Consider the following 13,313-nt stretch of genomic DNA (forward strand, 5'->3'; position numbering starts at 1 on the left):
AGAGAGGGAGAGAGAGAGAGAAAGAGAGAAAGAGAAAGAAAGAGAAAGAGAGAGAGAAAGAAAGAGAAAGAAAGAGAGAGAGAGAGAGAGAGAAAGAGAGAGAGAAAGAGAGAATGAGAGTGTGTGTGTGTGTGTGTGTGTGTGTGTGTGTGTGTGTGTGTGTGTGTGTGTCTGAGTTCTGGGGCAATGCCATAACTCTTGGCTAGAAGGCCAGATGTCCAGGTTTCTGGCTGTCTTACAAAGTCTGCTGATTAGCCTTCAGCAAACTATGATGCCATGAAAAGAGCCCCTGGGTTGGGAGTCAAAACAACTGGGTCCCAGTCCTAGTTCCGCACTAACTTGGCTACATCCCCTTGGGGAAGTGAATTCCATTTTCCAAACCTCAATTTTCCCATTTATAAAATAAAAGGATTAGACTAAACTCAAGTAGAAAAAGATCCTTGCTGACCACATATTGACTTAGAAAATCACAAATTCACATCATTTACGCCATATTGTATTTTTATTTATGTTGTTAAACATCTCGGAATTACATTTTTATCTGTTTCAGGCTGTGCTCTTTGGAGCAGTGAATGATTCACAGGTCTACAAGTTTGGTACCTACCAGGTTCTGGTGATGTGTTTTAAAGCCCCTTCCAATTTTGACAACCTGGGTTATGAGAACTGCCCTACAGCTCTGACATTTTCTGTTGTATGTTTTTGTTTGTTTGTTTGGTTTTTTCCCTGAGGCTGGGGTTAAGTGACTGGCCCAGGGTCACACAACTAGGAAGTGTTAAGTGTCTACGATCAGATTTGAACTCGGGTCCTCCTGAATTCAAGGCTGGTGCTCTATCCACTGCGCCACCTAGCTGCCCCCTGTTGTAGGTTCTAAGCGGATTCCTAAGTCTGAATTTCTAAGGCCCCTCCCCATTCTGACATCCTGAGTTCTAAGGGCCCCCCAGCTCTGACACCCTGTGTTCTATATTAATACTTTAAAACCCTAGAATCTCTAACCCTAAACTACAGTTCAAATTTGGATTCTCATTTCCATATCCTGAAGAACCTTGGTCAGCCAGGGTGGGGAGAGAACCCCAGGCTAGGGATGGAGACAAATGAAGAAGTTCCTTCCTGTTCAGGCCTGAGAGTTGGGAGTCGGAGTAGGAAGGAGATGCCAAAGACAAACTGTACCCAATGATGACAAATAGTCCATGATGTTCTAGGACAGAGGGACCTGGAGGAAGGAAAAGCAGGGGCAGGTCCGCAGCCCTTGGTTCCTGGGGCCTGGGGATGCGCTCCATCTTCCCCTTCCCAAGGCTGGGGACAGACGCACTGAGCTTTGGCCCTCCTGGCTGTCCCTTTTGGCATTGGGCTCTGGAGTCCCGAGGGAAGGGGGTTCAGTTTGATTTAGTTGTGGTTTTTGTCAGGGGGCCAAGAGGTTGCTGTTATTTACACATTTTACAAATGCTCTCAGGTCTCTACAAAGACCCATTTAAATCTGGGCACTCCCAAATCCCCACCCTCTAGGCATCTCAGCTTCAGAGGAGCTCTGTTTTTCACAGAACTCATTGTCTTTCTCCTCAAACCTTCGGCTCTTTTCCTCTTCCTTTTTAATTTTTTCCCAGTTGAGGATACTGCCATTCCGCCACTGAGCCAGATCTGCAATCCAAGCATTATCCTCACTTCCACTTCCCCCATTATCCAATGATCTCACTGTACCTCTGCTCATCACTCACACAGCCGCCACCCTCATCCGCAGGCCTTCGTCACCTGCGGCCTGGACCCCCCAGTTGCTCTTCCCATCTTGATCTTTCCAATCTGTCCTGCACTCCGCTGCCAAAGTGATTTTCCTAAAGCAAAGTCTGACTCTGTCATTTTTCTACTCAATAAACTCCCTCCTGACTCTAGGGGAAAAATTTAAATGTCTTTGTTTGGCATTTAAGCCCTTCACAAACTGGCACTGGTCTACAGGCCTGTATTTGCCTTGTCCCCGCTCTTTTCAGCTTCCATCGATGCGGTAGCTCCCCCAATTAGAGTATAAGCTCTCTGAGGGCAGGGACTGCCTTTCTTTTTGTCTTGTTTTGGATGAAATTGGAGGGGGAACGTTATCTTCCATTTAAGGTGCCACCTCTTACAGGCTCTCAATTCCCCATATACTTATTAAACATCTACTATGTTTTAAATATGGTGCCTTACATACAGTAGGTGCTTAATTGTTGCTGCCAACTTTAAAATTTTTATTTAAATTGATTTTCAATCAACAAAAACCTACCTTCTCTCCCTTCTCACCCCATTGTGAAAGAGAAAAACTAAAGCCATGTTACAGATACATATTGTCAAGCAAAACAAATTGCTGCATTGGCTGCATACAAAAGAAAATAAATGAATCAATCTGTACTCTGAGTCCATCACCTTTCTGTCAGGAGGTGAGTGGCTGGTTTCACATCGAGTCCTCTAGAATCATGGATGGTCATTGCTGTCACCTTGAAACAGCCCTTATCTCCCTAAACCAGCTCTTAAGCACTTAAACTGCCTCAACTTTCCCACCTGTAAAATGGGAACAATAATAGCATTTCCCCCCCAAGATCATTGTGGAGATAAATGAGATAATATATATATATATAATAATAATAAAAGCATTCATTAAGCTTGCAAAATCCTTTACACATATATGTTTTCTTTTGATCCTCACAAAATCCTGGGAGACAGATGCTATTATCTCCATTTTACAGTAAAGTGGATGAGGCAGGATTTGAACTCAGGATCCTGACCCCAGGTGCAACGGTATACCCACTGTAGCAGCCAGCTGTCCTAGGTCTCTCTGGCAAATCTAAAACTATCATTATTATCATCAGTATCATTTTGGGGGACAGCCTCCACAGGGCCCAACATAGCACTTTGCAAATAAAAAGTCCTCAGCAAAGTTTCTCTGATCAACTGATTGGTAAATGACAAAGGGCAGGTCTCTACCCTGGTGAGGAGGGCAAGACTCTTTATTGATCCCCAACTGGATAACAGACAAGTGTTTCAAGGGCAGATCCAGCCCTGTGCATTCATCTTTATGCATGATTAGCTGCAGAGGGAGCTAGGGAGGGGTCACTGCTGCAAGGGGAGTCACCTGCCAGGCAGGAGGCCAGGGCAGCTGATGTTCCAGGTGGCCCCAGCTGGGTTTCTGAGCTTTCTAGGACCAGACCCCAGGTTCTCTTGCTTCCCCACTTACAGGACCTGCTTAGAGCTTCTCAGATGCAGGAAAGGTCATCTCATCCCAGAAGGAATGAAGGCCTAAGTTCAGAGAGGAAGAAGCAGATGGCCCATCCTGCTTCCCAGCTTTAAACTAGGGTCCCATTTCTCTTAAGCCCAAAGAGCTCAAATAGGACAGAGCAAGGAAGGAGCACTTATTAAGCACCAACTATGTGCCAGGCTCACAACAACTCACAAACATTATTTCCCTTGAGTAGTTAGTTGAGAAGGCCGTCAAGAGGTAAAATGACTTGTCCAGGAATCACCTGTTTGAGGCTGAATTTGAATTCAGATCTTTGTGACTCTAGCACTAGCATTCTCTCTACTGCACCACTTAGCTGTCTCTAAGAGATAAGCATGCAATGAGTATCTGGATTTGTGGAGAGCAGGAGAACTGGGGACTCTTAAGTCTGTCTAAGGGCAGCCCCCCACCCCCTGCCAGACACTGGACTCAGTTATTTCAGCCCCTGTTCAAATAAGCAAAGTCAACATATCTAAGGTGCTTTCCAGATTACAAGGTGCTTTTCTCACAACAGACTACGCTGAGCAGGTCTTACCCATTGTATACATATATATCATACCCATTGTACAGATAAAAAAAAAAAACAACTGAGCATCAGGATCAGTGAATCCACTTGCTCAAGATTATCTAAAGAGTGGTAAATGGCAGAATCCAGGTCTCCTGGATCCAAGTTCAAGGTTCTTCCCATTTTTTCCACATTGGCCCATGAAAAAGCCTTAAAAATGTGTGTTGCACTTCCTGGGGAGCTGTCTCCCAGAGGCACTTTCTGGATCTCTGGAGATTCTGCCCCAGTCCCTCTCTCTCCCTCCGAGTCCGTGGCCCTATGCTCCTTGGGCCGTCCTTGTCACATCCCTGTTTCTGCAGCGCTCCCCAGGGGACCCTGGACAGCGACATCCTCCTGCCTCTCCTTAATGCAGTGGGACACAGCAGCTCAGGGGGCCGGCTGCTGCCAGCACAGATGGCCTTGCTGGGAGGGCTCCAGGCAGCGGGAACCCTTTCCTTCCCTCAGGATTGGGGATGGGGGGAAGACCGAGAGAAGGAGGCTGGAGGGACCTGGGAGGGCCTGGACTCTGTCCTCTTCCTTTGACCTGACACAGCTGCTTCTTTACTGATACGGCCGCCAGGCCAGTCCCGGCTCCCTCTTCCCAAGGCTTGCTTTGTCTCTCTCCCATGCTCAAAAACCTCCCATACCTCCAGAGGTATCCCATTGCCCACAGGAAAAGACCTTAGAGACGTCTAATTTTAATCAAAAAGTGCTGTGTAATTATATTTCAAGGGAACTGTGAACCTAGATAGGAAAAAATCCACCTTTAATTTGATATATAGATTTCCTTTGCAATACTTTGTATTTTTGTCTTATATTTTTTAAACTTCTAAAAACAGGCCCATAAGGTTTCACCAAACTGACACAAGAAAAATTGGTTTAGAAATTTTTGATAAGGGAAACCCCATATTACAGATAAGGAAACTGAGGCAGGCAGGGAGGGCTGATTGTCCAAGGTCACTGGGATTTGGCCAAGGGTTCCTCTGACTCCAAGCCCAAGGCTCTTTGTACTCTATGATAGACTGCTTCATCTTCTTGGTCTGGTCATTTGAGACCCTCCGTGCTATGGCCCCAGTCCCTTTCTGCTGCCTTGTTTTTTCCTCCCCAACATGGAGTCTTCATTCAAGGTCTTCCCACTCCCCTAGAAACATTTCACTGGAGCTTTCTTGCCTCAGAATCTTTGTCTGCAATGCCTTCTCTACTCTCCTTTTTTAAGTTTTTTTTTTTTTTTTTTTTTTTTAATGAACACTGAACATGGGGCAGCTTGTTGGTGCATCAGCCCTGAAGTCAGGAGGACCTGAGTTCAAATATGACCTCAGACACTTAACGCCTTGTGGCCGTGTGACCCTGGGTAAGTCACTTAACCCCAAGTGCCTCAGGGGAAAAAAAAAAGAATGAAGAATTCTTATTAAATATTTGTTTTCCTTCCCTCCTACCCCTCTCTCCCATTAAAGGAAAAAATCCATTGTAAGAGATTGTATACTAAGCACTGGCCATGTATAAAAACACCTGATTCTGCACCTTGGGGCATCAGCCCTCTTCCAGACTATAGTCCAGCTCAGATCTCACCTTGTCTATACAGCTTCTTCTGACAACCAGCGGCTTTTCCCTCCTCTGGAAGGAGTTAAACTTCCTTAGAAACTGAACAGAAAAGGGCCTGGGCTTGGGAATTCTCCCTCGTGGCTTTGTATGTCAGCTTACTGTGGTAGAGAGAACCCAGGGATGGACATCACAGGACCTGGTTTTATGTCCTAACTGCCATTTATTAGCTGGGGAAGGGGGGATGGGGCATTGGGCAAGATACTTCCCTCTCTGAGTAACAGACTCCCCATCTGTAAAATAGACATAACAATGCTGACATGGACTCATGTCTTACGAAAAAGAAGTGCTTTTTGTAAAATGAAAAGTGCTCCAGAAATGGGAGCTATGATTCAAGTATCATTTTTCACATGGAGCCACTTCTGATCCCCTGAGCTGAAGGCCTCTCATTCCCCACAATATGCTCCAGTCATTTTGCATAGATTCTCTCCTTCCTTTCCCTCCCTCCCTCCCGGTCTCTAACATATTCACACACGCTTACTTTCTTAAAAAGCACCTGTGTGTATGTATGTATATGTGTACATACACACATGCATGTCTGTATGTATACATGTGCACATTCATATGTATATATGTGTGCGGGTACACACACACACACATATATATCTATACACGCATATAAACATACCCTATCATCTCTCCTATTGGAATAGAATGAAAGCTTTTTGAAGGGAAGGGCTACTTTTTTTTTCTCTGTATATCTAGCATATGGCACTATAATTGGCACATAGTGGGCTCATACAAACCTTACTGTTTGTGTGAATTTGCTGGTTTAGTGAAGCTTGATAAGGCAGTCAAGGAAGTTAATTCAAGCATAGGCCACATTTAAAGGGAAGCAAAGTGGCTAAGACCATCAGAATGATAGTTTAGGGGATAGAATGATCCAGCCTCAGGTGCTTATTATTTTCATGAACCTTGGCAAATCACTTACCTGCTGCCTGCCTCAGTTTCCTGAACTTTAAAATGAGTATCATAAAGTACCTACCTCCCAGGATTGTTATGAGAAATAAATGAGATAATAATTGTAAACAGTTTAGCACAGTTCTTGGCACACAGTAGGTATTTAATAAAGGCTTGTTTTTCTTGCTCCTTTCCCTTTTTTCCCTTCCTTCTCACCCTCCTTCCTTCCCTCTTTCCTCCTTCTCTTAGTCCTTCTCTTATTCCTTCCTTCCTTCCTTCCTTCCTTCCTTCCTTCCTTCCTTCCTTCCTTCCTTCCTTTCTTCCTTCCTTCCTTCCTTCCTTCCTCTACTTTGATTCAATCACGTCTAAAGCAGTCTTAAATTTGAGATCCAGGAACTCCTCCAAAAGGTTTGTAGACAGATTTCAGGGAATCCATGAATTTGAACAGGAAAAAACATTACATCTTTATTCTCACCAATTACGATTTTTAAAAAACACAATTGTGAGAAAGGCTTCACCAGACTACCCGAGTGGTCCAGAGCCCACACAAAAGATTAAGACACTTTGATGAAGAGGACCCCAAGAGTTCTGGAAACATCCCTTGATGAGGAAGGATGCTGAGAAGCTGGAGAATGTCCAGAGCAGGACTGCCAGGAAGGCAAACCTTGCAGGACTATCTCAATATCTCAATATCTGTTCTTATTCTCCCTGGAGGGCTGGCCTGAGCAGAAGGGGCACTAAGCAGCCCTCCACCATCACCCCTGAGCTCCTTAGCTATCGAGGTTTATTCTTTGGCATCTTGAAGGCTTCTCAGTCCTTCCAAACTCCTCATTCAAATCCAAATACCCTTGAGAGGTGTAACACCTCAAGGCATTATGAGCTAAAAATTGGGCAGATCTCTTCTGACAGCCAGTTCTAGGGCAAGGTCAAGCAGGAACAGGCCTGTGAGTATTGAGGAGAGGAGAAAATTATAGAAAGTTCATTCAGGAGAGCTCAAACTGAAGGACTAGGGCCCTACTAGAAACAAGTAAACGGGGGTTCAGTTTTCCCTGCCTTGACGGGAACTGGGATTCCTCTGCGGTTGCCTTGCTAATTAGCAGTTTGACTCATTCACAACCAAAGGAAGCCAGGGATTCTGAGAGGTGGAGGTGATAAGGGGGTACATTTGTGGCATGGGAAATATAAGAAACAATGAGACCAGTATGAGTGTATAAAAAGAAATAAAGAACAAAAGAATAAAGGTCCAATTACAATAGTGATGGTTGAGTCCCTGCTCAAATATTAACTGGGTGACCATAATCACAGCAAAAGAAGCTGTTAACATTCCCCAAGCCTCAGTTTCAGTGAAATGAAAGGAATAATCCTTGCACTTGATTGGTCTGAGGAAAGTGCTTTGCAAATCTGGAATTGTGATCTACAAGTCACAGCTAGAAGGGATAGTTTTTATTTTGTTTCTGACCCATGATTCATTGATATAAGGAACTTCCACTAAGGAAAACCCTCTCCACCATTGTTGCCCTCATGCAAGACTCTTTGCAACCCTATCTGAGGTTTTCTTGGCAAAGATACTGGAGGGGTTTGCCATTACCTTTTCAAGCTCATTCAACAAATGAGTAAACTGAGGCAAACAGGGTGAAGGGACTTGCCCAGGATCACACAACTAGTAAGTATCTGTGGCCTTCATCATGTAAATCAGTAACTCACTTGGAATTTAGAGACACTGAGAGTTGCCCAGAAGATGCCCAAAGTCATGTGGATAGTGACAGTGAGGTGTAAGGGACAGGATTTGAACCACACACTCTCCACTATGCTTCAGTGACTATTGAGAAGGACCACAGAATGGCAGGACAGAAAGAGATTTGGCTAGAAGGGTACTTAGTCTATCCAGTTCAACCTCCTACCTCCCTCCCAATTTTAAAGATGAGGAAGTTGAGAGGCCTAGCTGTGACCCAGATTCCATGCTGTACCGTAAAGACAGAATCAAATATCTCTTCCTTTCCAGCCACCCAATCTCCCCCATTCCCCACCTGCCCTTTTTCTCTGAGGTTTCTAAGCCCCAATTTGGGTGGGAGATCGGAGTTTCAGGGGCAAAGGGATTGATGCATTGGTTGCCCTCGATTCCCAGCCCCTTCGGGCTTTAATGTTACAGCAACTCATTAAGTGCTTAATTAGCTACCAACTAGAACCTAATTTGAGCATCTTAACCCTTAGTGCACCACCCAATCCACTTCTACAGCCTCTGCTAGGTTGGTGGCCTGGGGAGCCAATGATTCCCAGGAAGGGGAGCCCTAGAACTGATATCTATATTTTACCAACTGAAGAACTTCTTCAGTGTGTGAGTATCTCATCAGAAAAGTTCTGGGTGCATGTCGAGCTGGAAAAGATATTGGGAATCATCTGATCCAATCCCTGCATTTTACAGCGAAGGAAACTGAGGCTCATGGACTGAGGGCAGTCAGCGGTGGGGGGGTGCTGTGAGGGGGGGCAACTAACTAGAACTGTGATTCAATTCTGAATTTGAGTCCCGTGGCCTTTACACTATACCAGGGGGGATGGATTCCCAAGGGGAAACTGCACAGCCAGAAACCATTTCCAGGGCTAACATTAACTCCCAGGAGACCTCTCTGCTCTGGCTGCCTCAATTTATCTCAGTCCATAAAACTCACTCTCTCGGAAGGGGATGACTAAACCACTCTGAGCTCCAGCCAGGGAAGAGCAGGAGGGTGACTCAGGCAGTTATTGTGCTGGCAGGTAATAATGATAGACCCTTATATCAAAGCACTTCCACCGCCCAGAAGCCCTGGATGGGGCATTTTACAGATGAGGAGACTGAGGTGAAACAAGAAGCAGCTGTAGCATAATAGAAAGATCCAAGATTCGGAGTCAGGGGGTTTACTGCTTTCTAGCTGTATGACCTTGGGCAAAAAAATTACACCCCTTTTGCTCCTCAGTTTCTGAATTTGTAAAATGACGGGGTGGGACTAGATTAGGGATGCCAAACACACAGCCAGTGGGCCAATGCAGTACTCTGCACACCTGAGTGCAGCAGGAACCAGATTAAAATGTCATTGGCAGGGGGAGCTGGGGGCACAGTAGAGAGCGTACTGGACCTGGATTCAAGCATACCTAAGTTCAAATGTGGCCTCCAACATGATTCTGAGCCAGCCACTTAACCCCCAATTACCTTACTCCCCCCCCAAGAAATATAATTGGAAATATTGAACAAAATAACATTATGTGATTTTCTTAGTCTACATACTGCCTGATTCTAATGAAAACCATGAACTAGAACGTAAAAATGCCTGTAGAACATCAGCTCAAATTCTGGCTGTCACTGATCAGCCAGATTTCTTTGTTCAACTAACTTGTATGACCTCTGGGAGGCTCAGTTTCCTCATTTGTAAAATGAAGGGCTTGAATTAAAATGACCTCTATGGCCTCTTCTGGCTCTAAATCATATGACTAATAGCTCACAATGCTGAGAATTAGACCCGGGCTTCTAGCCCAGTGTCCACCCTTCCACCCTGACTGGCTCCCACGCTCTCCTGGAGGAGACCCATGTAAGGCTGAGCTTAGAGTGGCAAGCCTCAGGCCACAGCTTGCTGCTGGGCCTTCGAATAAGGAGAGAGCTCAGGCTGGGTCTGCAAATGAAGGGGTGTGGGGGCCCAGGCCCAGAGCCAACTCCATGGCCTGAGCAAGATCTAAAGCCTTACCCCCTTGGGTGATGGTCCCCTGCAATCACCGAGCCTCAGTGACCTGATTAATCCCCAAATAAATCTGTGCTTTCTATGGAGAAGAGCATTTCTTGGCATTAAAAATAGGTGAGTTTGTATAAAGCCATATTTAAAAGTATCCTTCATTACATTCCCTCTGATTCCTGAGTTGTGTCCTAAGCAGCTGCCTGTATCTGGTCCCATTTCAGATGGCTCCTTTCAAAGGATGCAATCCTGTATACTGATGAATGAAAGGAATTTATTAAGTGCTTATTACTGCATGGATACAAATGCAAAACTGAGACAGGCCCTGCTCCCGGAGCTGACATTCAAGTCGGAGGAGTTGAGTTCTAGTTCTGCCTCTTTAACCTGTAAGGGCACTGGGAGCATCACTATACCCTCAGTTTCTTCTTCTGTAAAATGATCTCTGGGCTCCATTTCTGTTCTAAATCCTATGATACTAAGATGGGTCCCCTTGCTCAGACTGAAAACTAGGGTGACCTGCTCAAAGCTGATGGATGCTGCATCCTGAAGCTTACCAGGACAAAGACTGGACAACTCTTAACCCAGACCCTAGGAAGGAGGGGGAAGGACGATAGAAATGGGGATGGGACTAAAGGGAATTCAATGATCCATCCCAGCATCTCACCTCTTCCCTATATCTTCCCTTCATTCTGGCCCTAACCCACATCTAACATCTTTATCTCCCTCTGTTCCCCTAGGCAGAACCATCCCTTTCTGGAAGAACTCTGCAACTCTTCCCCTTGTCCCCCTCCAAAAGAAAAATCACCACCCTACTTAGAAAACCAAAGGATCAAGAGCTAGAAGAGCTCTTAGAGCTGGAAAGGATCTTTTAAAATAGCAGCCTCAGATATTCCCTAATTGTGTCTCTGGACAAATCTCTAAACCTGTTCTAGCCTCAGTTTCCTCATCTGTAAAATGGGAATAATCATATTAGCACCTATCTCTCTGAGCTGTGAGGATCAAATGGGGTAACATTGTAGCACTTTGCAAATCTTAAAGCAATGTTGATGTCAGCTATTGCAGACTGCCTAGTTCTGAGCTCCTCAGTTTCTAACAAGACAACTGAGTCCCAGACTGTTTTAACACTCCCGCATTTCAGATGTATTTGAGTTTATGGGATGCACTGAGATGTGAGTTGCAAGCTCTCTGAAGATATCATCTCCAGTCCTAGCACGCAGGGCAGGACAAATTGCAGCTATAAAGACTTGTAGAGTGATTCTCCCCACCCACCCTTTCTCCTTGAGAGCTACCTCTCAGTTAGCTCTCAGTGCTGGCCCAGCCCATATTTCTCCATTCCTCCTTCCTCCCTTCCCCCTCCCCCATCTCTTCCTCACTCCTGATCCTGGCTCTTAGCTGGGGATGAACTCAGCCTCAGATGCAGAAGGGTAACCAGATCTGGGGAGTGGTGCAAACCGAAGTCTCCAGGAAGAAAAAGGTGTTCCTAGAGATCCTTGTTCTCCCCCAACCTCCTTCAGGCCTGTGTGTCCCCAGCACACTCCCATGGTTGGTTGGTTGGTTGATTTGATGGGGAGTGGAGCACAGTGCAGACTCAGCAACCCCCATTCCTACAGCTTGCTGCCAGCCAGCACCAGCCTCCCACCCCAGCACACCAGAGCACTCAGCTCATGGGAAGCCCTTTCTAGTTCCTGAAACAAAAGTTCCCAGCTGCCACCTTGCCCTCCCGTACACCTCAGATGAGCAGTAAGAGAGGGGCAGGGCCCCCTGCCCCCCTCCCCTAAGCATGGTTCTTCAGAGGAAAATCCTCAAATCCCTGAGGGAACTAGCCCAAGGCCCAGGAGTAATTCATCACCTTTCCTAACATACTGTGGGAATGGGTGCAGAGGGCCACAGGAGGGATGGCCTGCTGAGACTTTAACCCAAAGTTTCAATTGGGTGAAGAACAAAAGATAGGAGGAAAAAGAAGAGAAGGGAGGCCCACAGAAGGGAAGCCAGACCCCCTGACTGCACCCGAGCCAGCAGACGGATCCGCTGCCCAAACCGGGAGGTGGCCCTGCTTTTCTCCTCAGAGAGCCCCACAGGGATTTCAGCCCCACGGAAAACATCCCAGCTCCCAGCTTCCGTAACCGCTCTTGGGGAATTCTCCCAGTTACCTGGGGAGGCAGGGGGAGGGGGAGAAAAGGGAGCAGCGGAGGGGATGGGAAAGAAAGGGGCCAAGGAGAGGGATGGGGGTGCGGGGAAGTGGGGACCCCGAGCAAATAAGGGAGGCAAGAGGAGAAGTGTGCAGGGGGAAGAAGGCAAGGGAGGCGAGAGTGGGAGAGGGAGCTCTGGGACTGTCTGGCCCGAGCTCCCGGGCTCTGAACCAGAGCCCACCCTGGCACCGGCCGCTGTAGAAGGCACACAATTGGCATCCTGACGCTCCAGGCACCTGGGAAGGAAGTCGGAGACGAGGGTGCAGTTTTCCTATTCCGAGGCTGGTCCCTGGACCTCCCCACCCCGTTCGGACCAGGGACGCAGGCGCGGGCACTTAGTACCCCGGGCACGGAGCGGTGGGCACTGGCACTGGGGGGAGGGAGGGGAGAGAGGGGGTAAGGGGAGCACCTGTAGGGCTCCCGGCCCCCCACCCTGAGCCGGGGCTCGGCTCACTTACCTCGGCTGCTCCTCCGCGTGGCCGCCGCCGCTGCCCCCGGCTCCCTGCAGCCCAGGCTGGGGGCGGGGACGGAGGAGCCGGAGCGGGAGCCGGAGCCCGAGCAGAAGCCCGCTGCCACCACTGCCGCCGCCGCCGCCGCCGCCGCCTCCCCCCACCCCGGCCCCGCCGCGCGCCGCGCGCTGCCGTGCGCCCGCCTCCCCCGCGCGCCCCGAGCCGCCTGCCCGCCGGCCCGCCCGCGGTCTCGGTCTGCGGAGCCCAAGTCCGCTGCCGGGGCCGGCGCGGGGCGGGGGCCGGGGGGGAGGGGGAGCGGGGGGGAGCGGCGCGCGCGGGCTGCTGCGGCAGGGAGGCGCGGGGAGGGCCCGGCCCGGCCCCGGAGCCGACCCGAGCCCTCGGGGCCCTGGGCGGGCGGGCTGGCACGCTCCCCACCTGTGTCCGGCCGGCCCCCACGCGTGCGCGCGCGCGCCTCCCACGCAGAGCCCGGGGCCGGAGTCCGGACCGACCCGCTTCGGAGCCGAGCCGGGCCGAGGGCGGGGGTGTGTGAGCGGTGCGCGCGCGCCGGCCCGCGGGTGAGAGTGTGGGGGCATCGGAGGGCTGCGCTGCGCACACTTGTTAATGCGGTGCGGGGCTGCTCTGCCCGGGTCTGGCGGGCGCTGCGTGGCGCCGCATGTGTGAGTGTGCACTGCGTGT

General features: G+C 48.6%; 1 protein-coding gene across 2 annotated transcripts in view; it reads right to left on the bottom strand.

Annotated features, from left to right (window-relative positions):
* The window catches only part of LINGO3 (leucine rich repeat and Ig domain containing 3), a 34,641-nt gene extending 21,875 nt beyond the window's left edge, over positions 1-12,766 (bottom strand). For both annotated transcript variants that reach the window (XM_074303865.1, XM_074303871.1), the window contains exon 1: positions 12,627-12,766. The gene's annotated coding sequence lies outside the window, so the exon portion shown is untranslated. The remainder of the gene's footprint in view (positions 1-12,626) is intronic.
* Between the last annotated feature and the right edge of the window lie 547 nt (positions 12,767-13,313).

The sequence above is a fragment of the Sminthopsis crassicaudata genome, chromosome 1, assembly GCF_048593235.1.
Source record: "Sminthopsis crassicaudata isolate SCR6 chromosome 1, ASM4859323v1, whole genome shotgun sequence".
Lineage (NCBI taxonomy): Eukaryota > Metazoa > Chordata > Mammalia > Dasyuromorphia > Dasyuridae > Sminthopsis > Sminthopsis crassicaudata.